Source organism: Melospiza georgiana, chromosome 3, assembly GCF_028018845.1.
Source record: "Melospiza georgiana isolate bMelGeo1 chromosome 3, bMelGeo1.pri, whole genome shotgun sequence".
Classification (NCBI taxonomy): Eukaryota; Metazoa; Chordata; class Aves; order Passeriformes; family Passerellidae; genus Melospiza; species Melospiza georgiana.
In genome coordinates, this window is record NC_080432.1 from 101,903,121 (window position 1) to 101,919,937 (window position 16,817).

Consider the following 16,817-nt stretch of genomic DNA (forward strand, 5'->3'; position numbering starts at 1 on the left):
TGTGCTTCCCAAGGCAACAGCTTTGTTCTAGCATCAGTTAGGTCCCTAAATAAATACTTTTTGGGTTAGAACATTGTGCAGTTACATCCCAAAGGAATAGTAAGATTGTATGCATGGTTTCCATTTTTAAATTTATACGTTCATTTTGCTACTGCTTGTAGTCTCAGAGTCTGTCTGATGCCAGGGCTTCTCTGTTCCAAAAGGCCTTGAATTGGATATCCTTCACATTAAGAGAAATTTGTTACCTGCCTAATACCAAAGTAATATTTTGGAAGTGTGCCTTATTATACTTCCCTGTTTTCATCATGGGAGACGTTAGGGTGTGGCTGAGATTCATCTCACCTAATGCCTACATTGTAAACACTTCTGTGGTATGGTTCACTTTCAGAATCAGGAAAAGAAAGCATATGCATGCCATGTTTGTACTACTTAAGAAATTTTTCAGGCACTAGAGTAATTTATAATTGTCACATTAGTAAAAGTGGGAAAATCAGTTTCTTGTACAGTGAGTCATGTCCAAACTATTGTTGAAGTAAGTTAATGTCTTATGTAAGAATGATATAACCTTATTTTAAACATACTCTATAAGATAGAAGGTGTACATTTATGTATTGAGTGGTCAGCATCTTATTTTTCGAAGCACTAGTTCTCTGCATTATAAGCCTTGCATTCAGATGGCTGTCTTTGCAGGCACTTGCTGATGGAAAGCAATTTAAGTGTGGAACACCAGGTTATGGGCATTTATCCCAGATACCTTTGTAAGTACATTTACAAAACCAAATAGAATCTGTTCTATGAAAGTGGAACCTTTCTTTACACAAAGAATCTGTTCTATGAAAGTGGAACCTTTCTTACTGCCCTCTTTACACAAATCAGTAAAGCTGTTTAAGTAGAAATGAAGATGGCAGAAAAAGATGCTCTCCAAGAGTGAAGCTGGATATTTTGCATTTGAGCAATCAGAAAACTCTCGGGCATAACTGTGAAAAAAACCATCACAAGGATAATAGGAGAATTTGCTTAGAAATCTATAGAATTTTCCTTTCATTCTCACAGAATTAAACTGAATAAATCTGTGGCAAACAAAACCTTGTATTTGATTTGAGTACAGACAAATAAGTGCCAATATTTTACCTGAGTAAAAAGACCATGTTAAAGTAAACTCTTGATATTTTTATATAAGGCTACAGTTCCTTCCTTCCTTCCTTCCTTCCTTCCTTCCTTCCTTCCTTCCTTCCTTCCTTCCTTCCTTCCTTCCTTCCTTCCTTCCTTCCTTCCTTCCTTCCTTCCTTCCTTCCTTCCTTCCTTCCTTCCTTCCGCCACTTCCTTCCGCCACTTCCTTCCGCCACTTCCTTCCGCCACTTCCTTCCGCCACTTCCTTCCTTCCGCCACTTCCTTCCTTCCGCCACTTCCTTCCTTCCTTCCTTCCTTCCTTCCTTCCTTCCTTCCTTCCTTCCTTCCTTCCTTCCTTCCTTCCTTCCTTCCTTCCTTCCTTCCTTCCTTCCTTCCTTCCTTCCTTCCTTCCTTCCTTCCTTCCTTCCTTCCTTCCTTCCTTCCTTCCTTCCTTCCTTCCTTCCTTCCTTCCTTCCTTCCTTCCTTCCTTCCTTCCTTCCTTCCTTCCTTCCTTCCTTCCTTCCTTCCTTCCTTCCTTCCTTCCGCCACTTCCTTCCTTCCGCCACTTCCTTCCTTCCGCCACTTCCTTCCTTCCTTCCGCCACTTCCTTCCTTCCTTCCTTCCGCCACTTCCTTCCTTCCTTCCTTCCTTCCTTCCTTCCTTCCTTCCTTCCTTCCTTCCTTCCTTCCTTCCTTCCTTCCTTCCTTCCTTCCTTCCTTCCTTCCTTCCTTCCTTCCTTCCTTCCTTCCTTCCTTCCTTCCTTCCTTCCTTCCTTCCTTCCTTCCGCCACTTCCTTCCGCCACTTCCTTCCGCCACTTCCTTCCGCCACTTCCTTCCGCCACTTCCTTCCGCCACTTCCTTCCGCCACTTCCTTCCTTCCGCCACTTCCTTCCTTCCTTCCTTCCTTCCTTCCTTCCTTCCTTCCTTCCTTCCTTCCTTCCTTCCTTCCTTCCTTCCGCCACTTCCTTCCGCCACTTCCTTCCGCCACTTCCTTCCGCCACTTCCTTCCTTCCGCCACTTCCTTCCTTCCTTCCGCCACTTCCTTCCTTCCTTCCGCCACTTCCTTCCTTCCTTCCGCCACTTCCTTCCTTCCTTCCTTCCGCCACTTCCTTCTTTTTTTCTTCTTTCCCTCTCTCCTTCCCTCCCTCCTTCACTTGTGGCTGCCTGTATAAAAGTCCTTTCTGTGCTCCGCCTCAGCACTTTCTAGTGAAGATCTAATTTTCTCTGAAATTCCCTTTAAACTACTCATTAGAACACTGGAATCTGGACCTGGATTGGGTTAATTCCTGTGAAGACAGCAACTTTAAGTCACAATGAAACAGTTCTTCCCCCACGCTGTGCGGCCTGACCAAAGCACACCCCATACAGTCTTAGTGCTGAGCCTCTCCTGTGGGGTGAGGGTGCAGTGGCCTCGCTGGATTGTGGTGTCTCGTTGGAGCTGCTGGAGCAGGAACTCAAAAGCCACAGTTGGGATTTGTTGATATTTTGCCTGGAAACCTGAAGTGTGGATTTTTTTGGGAAACAGAGTGGAGGGAGAAGAGCTGGAGAACATATTTTGGCTGCATGGAGTTTAGTCAAATGCTTAGCCAGATAATTGGGGTATGTATTTACTAAGCCTCCAATTAATTAAGGCAAATTTATTTGGGACTAAAAGTGCAGACTGTAACAACTGGCAAAATGCAAAAGTATGCAAAGTTGTTAATTGTACTACAAAAATAACATAACAACTTGTTTTCTGAGATTTTACTTAGCATTTTAATCAAGAATGGCTAAAATTTTCATGTCTCCTGTGAAGGAATCAGATATTAATAGAAAGTAATAATTTAGTACAGTCCTGAGAGTAGTGATGAGTCTTTCCATGCCTACATAGTAATTTCTTTTGTTGTCAAATATGATGTACTATACCTTAAAATTCTCTCGGCTTGTTTATATAACTGCTGAAAAGAGTAGCAATTATGAGTTATTTGGTTAAAGAAGTTGTTTGTACATCCCAGTAGCTTCTTACTCCATAATGCTGGGGTTTTTTACATTTGCCTTCTAGTAACTGTAGATTTCTTTGGAATGTTTGTGTTTGTGTTCATACAACATGATAAGCTTGGAGGAAAATTTATATGTATTGAAGTTGGTGTATATGTTTAATAATAAAATAATTTTTATAAGGATATAATTTGCTGTGGGAATTAATTAATTAAGAAATCATTTGGCCAAGCCTTCTCTCTGCCCAAGTAATCTGAATCATGTTTTTACCAATATACTGGGAGGATATACAGGAGGATTAAAAGATACAAGTTAAATCAGTCACAAGAGGAATGTGAACTAGATTTCAGTTTTCCAAATTATAACTCAAAGCACTGGGCAAGTAAACATAAAGAGCTGCCAAGATGTGGCCTCATGCTTTGTGTGAGGTTGGAAGGTCACCAGATGATGACTGCTGGGGTACATCATGGTGCTCACTGTTCTTGTCTTACCCTCCTTGGGGGCAGACAGCAAATATAACATGATGACAGGAGTGGGCTGTGGTGTGAGAACTTAACCCTTCACCCTTTTCACCCTTGCACTGTTTTAGGTTTTAGCACATTTTTTGTTTCATTGTCACCTAATTGGCTTTTGCCTTCTGATTGTGATGCCTAGAGAGGCTGATCTGGAACAGAGGCAGGACAGAGTTAAAGGAATAAAGTAGGTATTTATTCAAAGGCCTTTAAAGAATGCACCTTGGGCAGTACAAGAGCCTGGCCAGGATTCTGCCCAAGATGGACCCAAGACAGACACAAATGGACGACTGGTCACAAGTCTTCACACTTTTACAAGTTTTGGTCCATTTACATATTGGGGTTAATTGTCCAATTACAGCCTCAGGTTATGACGTCCAATCCTCTCAGTTTGCTCTCCTCAATTCACCTTTGTTTATGCTTTTTTGGGCCTGAGGCTGTAATGGCCGTCCTTGGTTCTCAATCTGGAAAAGGATTGTTTTGTCTAACTAGCCTGTGAAGAGAACTTACAAGCACTTTGTGGTGGCAAACAGCAGGCCTTGCAGTCTGAATCCTTGCAGTCTGAATCCTGATTTGGTCTCACATAGCAGGGAGAAAGCTAACAGCTCTTCACGCAAACGGAAGCCTGTAATGGCGGCAAACAACTTGTTTCCCTGCAAAAGAATTCTACAGATTAGGGCTGTTTTCTTGCACCTGCTTCAACAATCCCAACCATCTCAGCGAAAGAATGAAAACAATATATCACAACTCTTTCTTGCATGTAGACACTTTGTCCAAGACTGACCATTTACTACAAGGTAACAGCTTGTTACTGACCAACTGGGGATAGACATGGGAGGGTTTATAAAATTCTGTATAAAGGGATGTATAAAATAAAGTCTTAGCTTTTTTCACCCCTTGAAAGAGTATCTCGTCTCTCTGAAATGAGGTCAACAGCGACAACACTTTATATGAAGTTCAGAATCACACACTAAGGCAATACAGAATCTGAAAATACCAAAGCTAAAACTTAGGGCATCATATGTATCACCATGTTCTGTATAAGGTTCCATGCCCATCACTGCCCCTTGGCTTCTAATTTGCCCTGGCTATGCTGCCCATGAAGCTATGCAGGGTGGGTTGAGGACCATTAATATCCTATAGAGTGGGGTTGATGGCATCACAGATGTCATTTTTTGAATAACTCTGCAGTCCTCCAAAGACACATATCACCTCAGAAGTGAAAAAAAAAATAATGCTGATAGGTGATTAGAATACAAGGTCCATGCTATTACATGCCATTATATTTTTTTATCTACTCCCTTCTTGATAGTGCATATTCAAAAAAACCCTCATAAACATGTCAAGAGAGCTAGATGTAGTGAGTTCAGGCCCTGTCCAGCTGCCATATGACTGGAATCCAAGGTTTCCCTGGTCTAGAGTTGAGTCCTCAAAAATTTGACCTTTATACAAAAGATCTCTGAAGGCAGTCAATTTTTTTAATCCTGCATAAATCATGACACTTTAACATAGGAATTAGGTTTGGTGCCTAAAGCCATTAAAATAGACCCATACAAGAGAAAATGTTTTAGGTACCCCTCTTTCCTTGTCATTTGGGCTTGCATGGTTCAACCATCACATTGTGATAGCTCCTGCCCATCTGGACTGGGGACTGTTACTCTCAGTGTAACTCTGGATCATTTAATAGATAAGATTAGGCTAACACTAAAGTTAATTTGTGACCTTGATCTTAGAAAAGTTTGGACAGAAAAAGATGAAAGACAAAGGCCCAAGAGAAACCTTGCAGCACACCCAGCCCCATGCAGCTGCTTACTCACACCCTACCAGTGAGATGGGGGAGAATCAGAAGAGCAAAAGTGAAAAAACTCCTGAGTTGAGATAAAGCCAGTTTAGCAGGGAAGGCAAAAGCCACACACATAAGCAAAGCAAAACAAGGAATTAATTGATCACTTCCCATGGACAGGCAGGTGTCCAGCCATCTCCAGGAAAGCACATGTGACTTGGGGAGACAGATGTCCCTGAATGTCCTCCCTTCCTCCTTCTTCCTCCAGCTTTAAATGCTGAGCATGACACCATGTGTATGGACCTCTTTGGTCAGGTGGGGTCAGCTGTGCCAGCTGTGTTCCATCCCAGCTCCTAGCACACCTCAGCCTCTTGCTGGCAGGGCAGTAGGAGAAGCAGAAAACTCCTCAGTCTGCAAGTGCTGCTCTGCAACAGCAAAAAACATCCCTGTGTTGTCAGCCCCGTGTTCAGCAGAAATCCAAAACACAACCCCATGTTAGCTACTGTGAAAAAAATCTATCCCAGCCAAAACCAAGACAGCACATTCCTGTAAATCCCAGGAGAGCTAACCAGGTATTTTCCAAAATACCATTGAACTCAGCTATATAACTTAAACTTTCAAAGAAAAATAGACATTGATAAAATTGATGTCAGCTAAAATGTCCCTGAAAATAGGAGGAAATTACTGCATAGCTGTCCCCTGCAAGGCACAGTAACCAGGCAAAACACTGCAGCTTGCCTTGCACGGGAAGGTTGTCTATAGCTCCTGTCAGCAGAGTGATTGACTTTCCCTGCCAATGGCTCTATTGAAATTGATACAGCTCACACTTCACTTCTGAGCTGCACTGACAATCTCTGAACTCCTGCTAAATAAGCAAACCATAGCTTCAGAGGCAGCAGTAACTAATATGTGGAAACTCACCAGTGACTTACTTCTAAAAATAATTTGGGCTGAAAAAAGTAATCTTGCTCAGATATCAGTTGGGTTGTAAATTGAATTTAGCCAAGCATATGGTTATTTTGCTAGATTAGAGATAAGATTTCTTTATTTTGAAAAGGTGAAGGTTTATACATGAGGCTATTATCCAATCCAAATTCCAAGTCTATTGCTCTTAGCAGTACTGTTCACTTGGGGATACACTGTGCTTCCTAACTATTTCTAAATCCACAGCTGTCAGAAAGTGAAAAGAACCTGTTCTTTGAGCCCAAGTTGTATTCTGAGACCCACCCTATCATACTAAACCCTTTCTTCTGACACAGCATCCATTACAAAAGGTGCCTGAGCCATAGGAGCCCAGCCATAAAATAAAAGCCTTGTATTTGTTCCCGTCTCCATTCCATACACTCTCACTCCCAGAATGTCCTGAGACTTGATTTTCTTAAGGATAACTTTTCAAGCTTTCCTCTTCATAGAAAGGATTATGAAACTCATTGGTTCCTAGTGGAAGCTAAGAAGGGACCCAGCATTGACACCTATTCCTCCAAGTGTGGCACCACCAGTGCTGAGTAGAGGGGAAGGATTACTGCCCCTGCCCACAGCAGCATTCCTGCATCCTAGCTCAGGATAACAGTAGTCACCTTTGTGGCATGTACACATTGCTGGCTCATGATGAACCTCATGTCCACCAGGACTCTGAGGTCATTTTATCCAAAGGTGCTTCCCAGCTGGGTGGCTCCAGTAGGTACAGCTGCTTCTTGTTACAGAATCACAGAATGTTTTGAGTTGGAAGGGATCCACAGGATCATTGAGCCCAGCTCATAAGTGAATGGCCCATACAGGTAGTAAACCCACAATTGGTGTTATCAGCACCATGCTCTCACCAACTGAGTTAATCTTAATGGTCTGGTGCCTGGGGTTGTTCTTCCCCTGGTACAGGACTTTGCAATTCTCTTTTTTGAACTTCATGGGGTTCCTGTCATAAGAAACATCGAAATAAAATAGATTTCTTATAAACAAGAAACAATTTGGATACTGAAATATTATAGACAAAGGATGTATTTATTGTATTTCTATCTTCCTAGAACCTATGCCTAAGTCATTCCTGATAGACATATGTCTTGGTTTTAATAAGCTCCAGTAATGAAAACTTGGCAATTTCTCCCAGGAACATCTTAACCCTGAGAAGGTTTTTCCCGATGTCTACCCTGAAATTTTTCTAGCAGTTATCATTGATTTTCCTTCATTATGGTTTTTGAAAATCATCAGTTTTCCCTTTATTTAGGTAAAAAATCCCACTTTATTATATACTTTTGATTTTTGATCTTTGATTTTACTTGTAGTTACACTCTCCAATTTTTATGTATCCCTCTTAAATGTGGTAACCAGTTGCAAAACCATATTTATGGCCTCCCTCACTTGTGGTCTGCTGTGGTGTTACATTTTATTTAAATGGTATGCTCTGTCTCACCTCTCAAAAATGTACGGTTTATTCCAAGTCTGATTCTGCACCCACTTTGAATGTCCCTGTAAAGCTGTGCCAGGGACACAAGATTCCCTCATGGCCCTTTTTCTCCCTGGGTTCTCCCTTTCTCCCCCTCCCTTCCCCTTCCCCCTTCTCCCTCAGACACCATGCTGCTCCCAGAGGTGCCACCCCTAATAAACCCTCACCTAATCAGCACCCTCAGAGGCTGTGTGGAGTTTCTTTGGCTGCTTGCTGCTACCAGCAAACACACAGCTTAGGGGGACCCCCGGGGATCCCCCCCAAATGGACAGCAACAGTCTGGGCTTTTGGTGATGACGGCTCCTACTGAAATCCCACACTCCAACCCCTCACCTCAAAAAAAACCCACAAAAAACCTGAAATACCTTGACCTGAACTGCCATGCAAAAGACTCATTGTGCTTACCAGCTTCATTTTACTTTAAACCTAGCAATGCAAAAGACTAAGACTTGGGCTTTGATTTGGAGTAGAAAATTGCAAGTTTTCTTCCTATATCTGAAATAATATATCTCAGCTGTAGTGGTGCATCCCTCTTCCTGTCCAGGCTGCTCTGTGACCTTAGGAATTCTCATTAGGCCTCCGTCTTGATTAATGACTCTTGGGCACTTAAACTCCCCTTGAGCCGATCAGAAGCATTGTCTGTTCCCAGGAACTTCTGTTACCTTAGAAACTTTTGTTTTCTAATAGATAGCCTTGGAACATTTTCCTGTCTGAATCATAGCCCAAGTGGAACAATATTATAGTTACTGAGGAAAGTTCAGTAATTACAATCTTGGATAGTTTACAGCCAGGATGGAGATTGACAGATGATTACAGCCAGACCTTTGGTCACCCTATAAAATGCAGTCCTGAGTGAGGCTGTTTGAGTTTCCTGGGCTGCAGCATCTCCCTCTGAGTGGGATGCTTCTCAGAGCTTGCCAGCTCTCAAGCTCAAGATAATTGGAGGATCATTATTGAAAGCTGATGATGGATCCTGGACTAATAATACCCATCCCCAATTCGTTTTATTATTTGAGGTATTTCACCAAACTTGAGGAGATTTTTTAACAGGTACCTTTGTACACAATCGATGTAATTACCTTATAGCAAGTGTAGTGTGAATGTTGCCATCTCTGATTTGTAGTTAAGCTACTGCTGTGATTATTGTAAATCCTATTGTATTATTCAAAGATAAGTTAGTCAATTATTAAGGGTTGTTAAGCCCTTTAGATATAAGCTGTTGACCAAGTCTGAGGTGAAGTTTACACTCAACCACAACTAGGCTCCATAAGGAGTTTAGAAAGTGAGGGGTCAACTCTGAGCCTTGTGTCTCAGTGGGAGGATCTCCCTTACCCCCTTGCCCTTTTGTCACCCTGATCTCCATGCAAATTGATCCTAATACAATTTTCCGTTGTGTACTTCATCCATGTAACGAGTAATAGAGTGAAACTTGCCGCCAAGTTTTAAGTCATGCTTTTGCAAATTTATATTGCACATGAATTTGCTAATACCTTTGATAGTGACTCTTTAGGTGACCTAAACCACTCATTCACATCAACTAACTGTGATTTAACGCTATGTCTATGTAATGCCATTTCTTTGTAGTCCATTTGCAGAGAACTTCGTATGTACACTGCATAAAAGCAGGGGTGGGCATCCATTTTAAATCTGTCATTTTTACTACCTCTGTATTCAGCAGAAAGAAACACCAAGAGTTTGCACCTTGCGGCCTGCAGCAGCTATCCCCTGTGCCAGAGGGACTGATAACAGTGTGACCACTCCCAGGAGAGACTTTCTGAATGTGTCATCTTTTTCAGAGCAGTGACAGAGTGTTGTCATCCAGTATTGTTCATTCTGTGTGCTGGGGGGTGTTTTGCCTGTTAAATAAACAGGTTCTTTTCACTTCTCTCTGAGGAATCCTTCCCCAACTGGTTGGGGGGAGTGGCCGTGTGGGTTTGCTCTCTGCAGGGGCCCCCTTTGGAGGCTTTCTCCCAAATTTGCCCTAAACCAGGACAGCACTGCACCTCATTTTCTCCCAGGCCACTTTCTTCTTTAGTAGTCACTAAATCTCCTGGTTTTCTGAGTTTTTTGTGTTTTTTTTCAATTGCATTTTATTTGATCCTGTCTCCTTTCCAGAGTGTTTGTAAGGCTTTCTTTTCTGTTTCGCAAGATTTCGTTTCCCTGCCTGAAAGGAAATAACATCTTGTGATTTCAATGGGGATGAATTGGGCAAGCTTTAGTCCATGTCCCTGAACTTGATGACATGCCATGCCTTTTGATGGCTTTCACTTTGGCAAAGATTTTTTTTTAAAGTGTCCATGTCATGTCCCTGATATCTTCCTCTCAAAGTTGTGTCTTCCTCCTTGCAATATCTGTGAGGTTAGTTTTGGCCTGTTTTGGTCCTTTGCACTGCACCTCATTTTCTCCCAGACCAATTTCTTGTAGTCACTAATTTTCCCAATTTTCTGGGTTTTTTTGGTTTTTTTTTTCAATTGCATTTGATTTGATCATGTCTCCTTTCCAGAGTGTTTGTAAGTCTTTATTTTCTCTTTCGCGAGATTTCGTTTCCCTTCCCAAAAGGAAAAAGAAAGGGAAACGAAATCTTGCGATTTGAATGGGGATCAATTGGGCAAGCTTTGTTGCATGTCCCTCCACTAGATGGCACGCCATGCCTTTTGATGGCTTTCACGTTGGTGAAGAGTTTTTAAAGTATCCATGCCATGTCCCACATATCTTCCCCTCAAAGTTGTGTCTTCCTCCCTGATTTTTTGCTCTGCTTTTGCAACACCTGTCAGGTTAGTTTTGGCATGTTTTGGTCCTTTGCACTGCACCTCATTTACTCCTTGTCAGTGATCCTTCAGCTTTTCTGATCTGCTTCATGCCATTGCATGCTTATTCAGGAAGTAAGTTTGTGTTTTGTTCCTGCTTTTTGTGAAGAACATCATAGGATAAAGAACCAGCCTCTTGGGGAGATAATTGCATTACTTGATAAAGACTTGCCATTTGCAGTCATATTCAATATGGAGGAGGTTATCCAGTTTTAAAATATTTTAATATTTTCCTTATTTTATCTTGGTACTGTATTGTAGCAGTTCCTTAAAAAAATGCCATGTGGTGCAACATTAAACGCCTTACAGAAGCACATCACACAGCTCCATTTCCTCTGGCAAACACATTTTAAATTAATCAAAAAAGGATTAACTTGGAAAGATCTATTTTTCTTTAAAGCCACGCTAGTTAACATTAATCAAATTACTCACTAACTCTTCATTTATTGAGTGCCATATCAGCCTTTCCAATATTTTGTCAGGCTGAGGACTGTAATTACTCCAGTTGTTCCTTTAATCCCCTCTGAATATTGGCAGGACAGCTCTCCTATTAAGCACTACTGCCTTTGCTGAATTGCTATTGACAGTTCTGCAGATGTTACTCATACCCATGTCAGCTTTTGCCAAGAGATGGCCCTGCTGGAGTCTTATTGTTTGTGTGTAAGAATTTCAGACTCATCACCTTTCCTTTTTCTTCCATTTTGTTGCTGTTTTTTGAAAAACATTTGGAACAATTTCTTTGTCAATAGGCAGAGGCCCTTAGCATGTTAATGATGAAATTCCCCATGGGGCGCTGCAGATGAACTGTGAGAACAGTAGAGGAGACTGGGAAACCCTTTTGAAGCTAGGGTTGTATTTTAAGAAATGTACTTATTGCAAAAAAAAAAAAAAAAAAAAAACAACCAGAATGACATGGACTAGACAGAGAGACTAAGGACCAGAATCTAGTAGCTGAAGTGAAAGTAGTTTCTGTCTGCTATCATCTTATTGCAGGGGTTCCATACTGTTGTCTCCTTATTGCAAAACTCTCATACCTTCTTGGTGTTTCTCATGGACAGTTCCTCAGAGCACTGACTCTTTACTTGCCACAAAACCACCAACTAATTCCAACTCCCACTTCACCCAGCCACCCCCACTCTTTTATAGCATCTTCTTCTCATTGGTTACAGCTGTAGCCTGGTAAAGTCAGGTGTGTTCCTAATTTTGATAATTGACCCAGCTGCAACTCCTTAGGGGTAAGATTACTTTCTACACTATCTTTATTTTCTTATATTCTATCCCACTACACCTGTCTACAATGTCCAGCGTATAACTTCAATCCAGTCTTTGACCCATGCTTTCAAATCTTTTAGTTCTGAATCTTCCAACAGAATTTCCTTTAAGGGAGCAGTCCCTCCTAACAAATGAGTGCTGTGTACTGCGGGGATTAGGACATACTGGGGAGCATCAGGGGTACCCTTAGTATCCCAAGTCTGCCTCCCCTAGTATATCTGCTAGTAGCAGGAAAAAATCCTTTGCACCAGGCTGCACTAGGCATGTATGTAGTTTCAATATTTAATTCAACCCTGTTAAACTGCTAGCAGCAAAGTATACTTCTAAAAGTGTCTTTTTATCTCTCATCTATCTTTTACTCTTTTTTTGGTATCTTTTCTTCAGTTTTAGTGGCAGAACCTCCATGCAAAAGGTCAGGTTCCCCGTGGCGAAGAACACACAAAGCCGCCTAATCCAGCTAAGGCAGCTCCGGGGAATTGCAGGAGGGGCAGAAACAAAAGGACACAGCTCAGCACGCAATGTGCATAATCTCTGAGTGCAGGGCCACGGAGAGGCACTTGCCAACCCCAATGTGCCTCCACGGGCACAGAGACACATCATGTGGGGAGCAAAGACACATTTGGTGGAGGAGGACATCCCTGAGGGAAGAGCTGTGATGAAAGGAGAGTGGTACTGAAGACGTGCCTCGCTGGGGTGGTGTGGATTGCTGTTCCTTTCGGCAGTACCGAGCAGCAGCTCGGTGCATTAGTCCTGAGCAGTGCAGTTCACTCAGGCACATTGTTTGCTGTAGCCATTCAGGTTCCTGCTCAGTGAGGGCTTGGCCTATTTCCCTTTTCTTTCATGCAGTGCACAATCCATTTAGGGATTTATAGCGGCTTAGAGGCCCATGTACTCTGCCTTGTCTCTATCTGATTTTTATTCTGCGATAAGAAGGCTTGGGGTCACAGGTTCATTGGCACTTGCTCCTCCTTGTCATTCAACTTGCACAGAAATCTAATTATTCATTAGTGTTTATGATTTCTTGAGGTCATGAACCTGCTCTGATGTGATAAGTAAGGGGTGCAAGAGACACCAGAGAGGAGCAGGGGCATGAAAACAAATGTGACAATCCTATTTGTGGTGGAAACCTTGGCCATAAAGTGGCCAAAAAGTGATATAAAGTGATGTGATTCCCATCCTGGTGCACACTTATGCCAGATCATAAAATGATCTTTAACACTGAAAACTAAAATCTTCCTGTTTGGACATTTTCTCTGCCCTATTCTGACCAGTAGCTCCAAAACTCTGCTCTCCACCATCATAGCACCTCTAGCTACAGCCTGGAAAAGGATGGATTTGTCTCTTGTACCTGCAGAGGAAACACTTTCTTTCCCTTTCTATGTGGGCTTCTTTAGTTTTAACCATTCCAGTGTAAATACCTATCTTCCCACTTCTCTCATCCTCTCAGCTTCCTGGGGAGTTTGATTTTGAGTCATACAAAGAGTAGAGCTAAAGGAGATAGGAATGCTAGGAATAGCCACCAGCTCTGCTGACACCACCATAGTGAAACTCAGTGGAAATGCCACTTATCCCTACGTTGATCAAATTCTATTCCTCATCCGTACCAACATCCTCCTTGGATGGTCCTGTAACCCAACAAATGTGAGGGATCCAGCTGACATATTTCACCTTATACAAAGTGAGCATGGATCTCCTGTGAATGTCCCAAAGAATAGAAGTATTTTTTTTTAAAGAACACAAGTAATGGATGCAGAAACCCCACTAACTTCATATTAAGCCAGATTTTAAAAGTGTCTGACAACACCCATGATAGGAAGACACTAAAGAAGTAAAAAATTATTCTCTGACCATTGTGTCCTGTAGCACAGAGTATCACTTCTGAAAGAAACAGAGCTGCAGAGAGGAAATAACTTTCCAGAAGCCAAGCAGCACACGATCTGTAACACAGGAATTCTTGTGCTCCTCCAGCTCCCACAAACATAAATCACAACAGAGATACAGTGACACAGCTGTCCATGATTGTATCAATAGCTCTTAAATGCTGCTCTTAAATGCATCTAAATGCTCTTTCCTGTGTGTCTGCTATAGCTTGATTATAGCTCCAAGACTGTTTACGCTGAGTGTGCTGTGTGTTGTTGCACTTTTTAAAGCTTTGGGTAGTTAGTTAAATAAGAGAAGGCTGGGTGGTGATTTGTCCAGAGTTATTGTTGTGTCAGATGCTTTCACTGCAATGTGCCTTGCCCTGAAGGCACTGAAAGTATTCTGGGGTTCCTGTGGTGTCTGGTGGCATGTGTGACTGTTCTCCAGACTGGATTTCTGCTCCTGACAAGTTCGGTATCTCAGTAAACTGTTGTCTCAAAGGCAAAACAATATGTCTCAATTTATTCTTCTGACTTCTTCTGTTCTCATTTTGGAGATGGATAAGTTATAAATAGAACTGGATAAATAGTTTACTCTTCTGGAATCAAATGGAAAAAAGTGTACCTTTAACAAATTATAATAATTTGGTTGCGCCAAATTGAATGAAAAGTTTATTTTTGTGGCATTTCTTATCACGCTTTGTTAAGGAAAATCCAGGAAATCCAGGATGAAAGTCCTGAACAGTCTGGGAAACCTGCATTTCTATGCCTCAGTAACTCAGCAAAAGCCCCAGACCCTGTTGAACTCCTCTGAGGAACACAGCGATGAAAGTGATAAAATCCTGGAGCCAGGAAAGCATCACCAGCTGGCAGGAGCTGAGCAGGAGCTGGGGGTGGCATTCCTGAGGGGAGATCAAGCTGCTCTAAGTGAGGGCAGCTTCTGGGGACTGCCCTCCAACACAGCTTCAAACCTTATTCATTTCTACTTACTCAAGAACTCTGATTTCCTTCACCATTCCTGTTCAGAATAATTAGTTTCATCTGTCTGAGATGTTTTCATATTTTTGTTGTGGATTATCAATTGTATTCAGCTCCTGCTCTAACCCAAATAAGCCTGGTGTCTGGCTCCAAGCACAAAAGCATTCCAGGAAAGATGGCTTCTGCTATAAAAAGGAAATAGCTGGCCTTTCCTACTGCCAAACTCAACCTTGCTCAGTTGACTTCATGGCTACAGTCCATCCCCACTTCTTGGTCTGTTATTGGATCAGCTGTTGTCTGGCTTTGAGAGATTTGACACAATCATTTCACATTCAAATGGTTGTCTCTTACCCATAGAACTGGTGTTAAAGTTAGGAAAGTCAACAGTATTATGGTTTTTCCATTTTAAAATTTGTTCTGAGATCTGGTAAGCATCAAATGCAGGTGGAAAGTTAGTACTTATTTTATTACTAGTTGGGTATCTGGAAAGCAGAGTACACGTTAAATTTTATATTGTGAACACTCATTTGATGGGTCAGCAAAAAAATATGCCAAGGGATTACCAAATCAAATAAAACTAAGTAATAAATCAAAATGCAAATATTTTGATGCCTATCTCTGGGATATTCCTACCAAATCTAACAGCTGATAAGATAAATAGTAAAGTCATTTGAGGAGACTGCAGTCAGCTCACAGCTAGCCCACAAAATGTCTAAAAGATGAACTTGTTAAAAATACTGTTCTCTGCAAAATGTTCATTCTTTTTGTATTTGCTATCCAGACAGTTTTACCTACTGAATGAAAACAGTGCTGTGTCTTTAATCTCTAGACATTCTAATAGAGAAAGCAGGCAAAACTAATTGTCCATCTGCTCAAGATCAATATTAAGCAAAACTGGAGGACAAACTTTTTGAAAGTTCTTTTGTTTGATTTTTTTCTGTTTTAGTTTTCATATACAAGGCACCTGGCCATCTCTCTTCTTGTTCCTGGATGTTTGAATTTTTACATTTTTTCTAATTCTGATATGGAAACTTTCCATCATTTTTCCTCTAGGAAAACCAGAAAGAAATAGTGCTGGAGGTGACCTTGGGAAGTAATGTAGTCTAACCTTTGGTCCTAAGACAAGATCCACTACAGCTCTCTTAATTATTTCTAATGATGGCAATTGCAAACTCTTTCCATGTAATCTGCTGCAATGTTTCCCTGTCCCTATTGTTAGAAAATATTCCTAGTATCAAATCTAGTATCTAACCTCATTTTACCTCATTTCCCCCTTCTCAGTTACCTTTTTGTTCTGCATCTCATGGCCATTTGGAGCAGAGTATTTTTCTGTTTGAAGTGACTTTACACACCTGGAGGCATACACTGTGCCATTCCTACGCTCCCTCTGGGTTACCCCCCCAGGTGGTTTGCAGCTTCCTTGCAGGTCATTTACAAAATACATTTGTTATACTTTGCAGGCCAGGAGCAGTCAGGGATAGCTGCTCTGAGGTGCAGCAAGATAAACTGAACTAAAGCTTGCAAATGTTTTGCATCAGTCCTACAGACATTTCAGCAAGACCATGCTTCTCTGTCTTGCTTGTGGAGTACCGTGTGAGGTGGTCTTGAAAGCTTAGCTCTGAAGCCTGTTGTCCTCAGGGAAAGAGGTTCCTTCCACATGTTTATTCTTCAGGAGCCCACATCTATTCTTCATCCTGACATTTTCTTTAAGGAATTTAGAAGTTGTCTGATTATTTGTTCCAGATTTTTTTTACGAATAGCTCATATTTGAACTTTTCTATGAACAACAATCCAAAAAAGGGAAATTAAACACTTTTTTTTTGCCTTCTTGATATATTCCTTTGGCAATTTCATCTGTTAGTAAGAGAATAATTGTTTCTCTCCTCTGTTGTGTACCAAGGGACCTCCAGCTGTTTTAGAGCAGCTAAGTGAATTCATAGCTATCCATTGCTTGTCAATCCCCACTGCTTCTCTGCATAAGAAAGGGATTAGTATTTTTTAAACACATATAAATCAAAAATACATTTACATAGGTTATTGAGACTGAGAAGAGTATATCTAACATCCCCACCAGTGAAA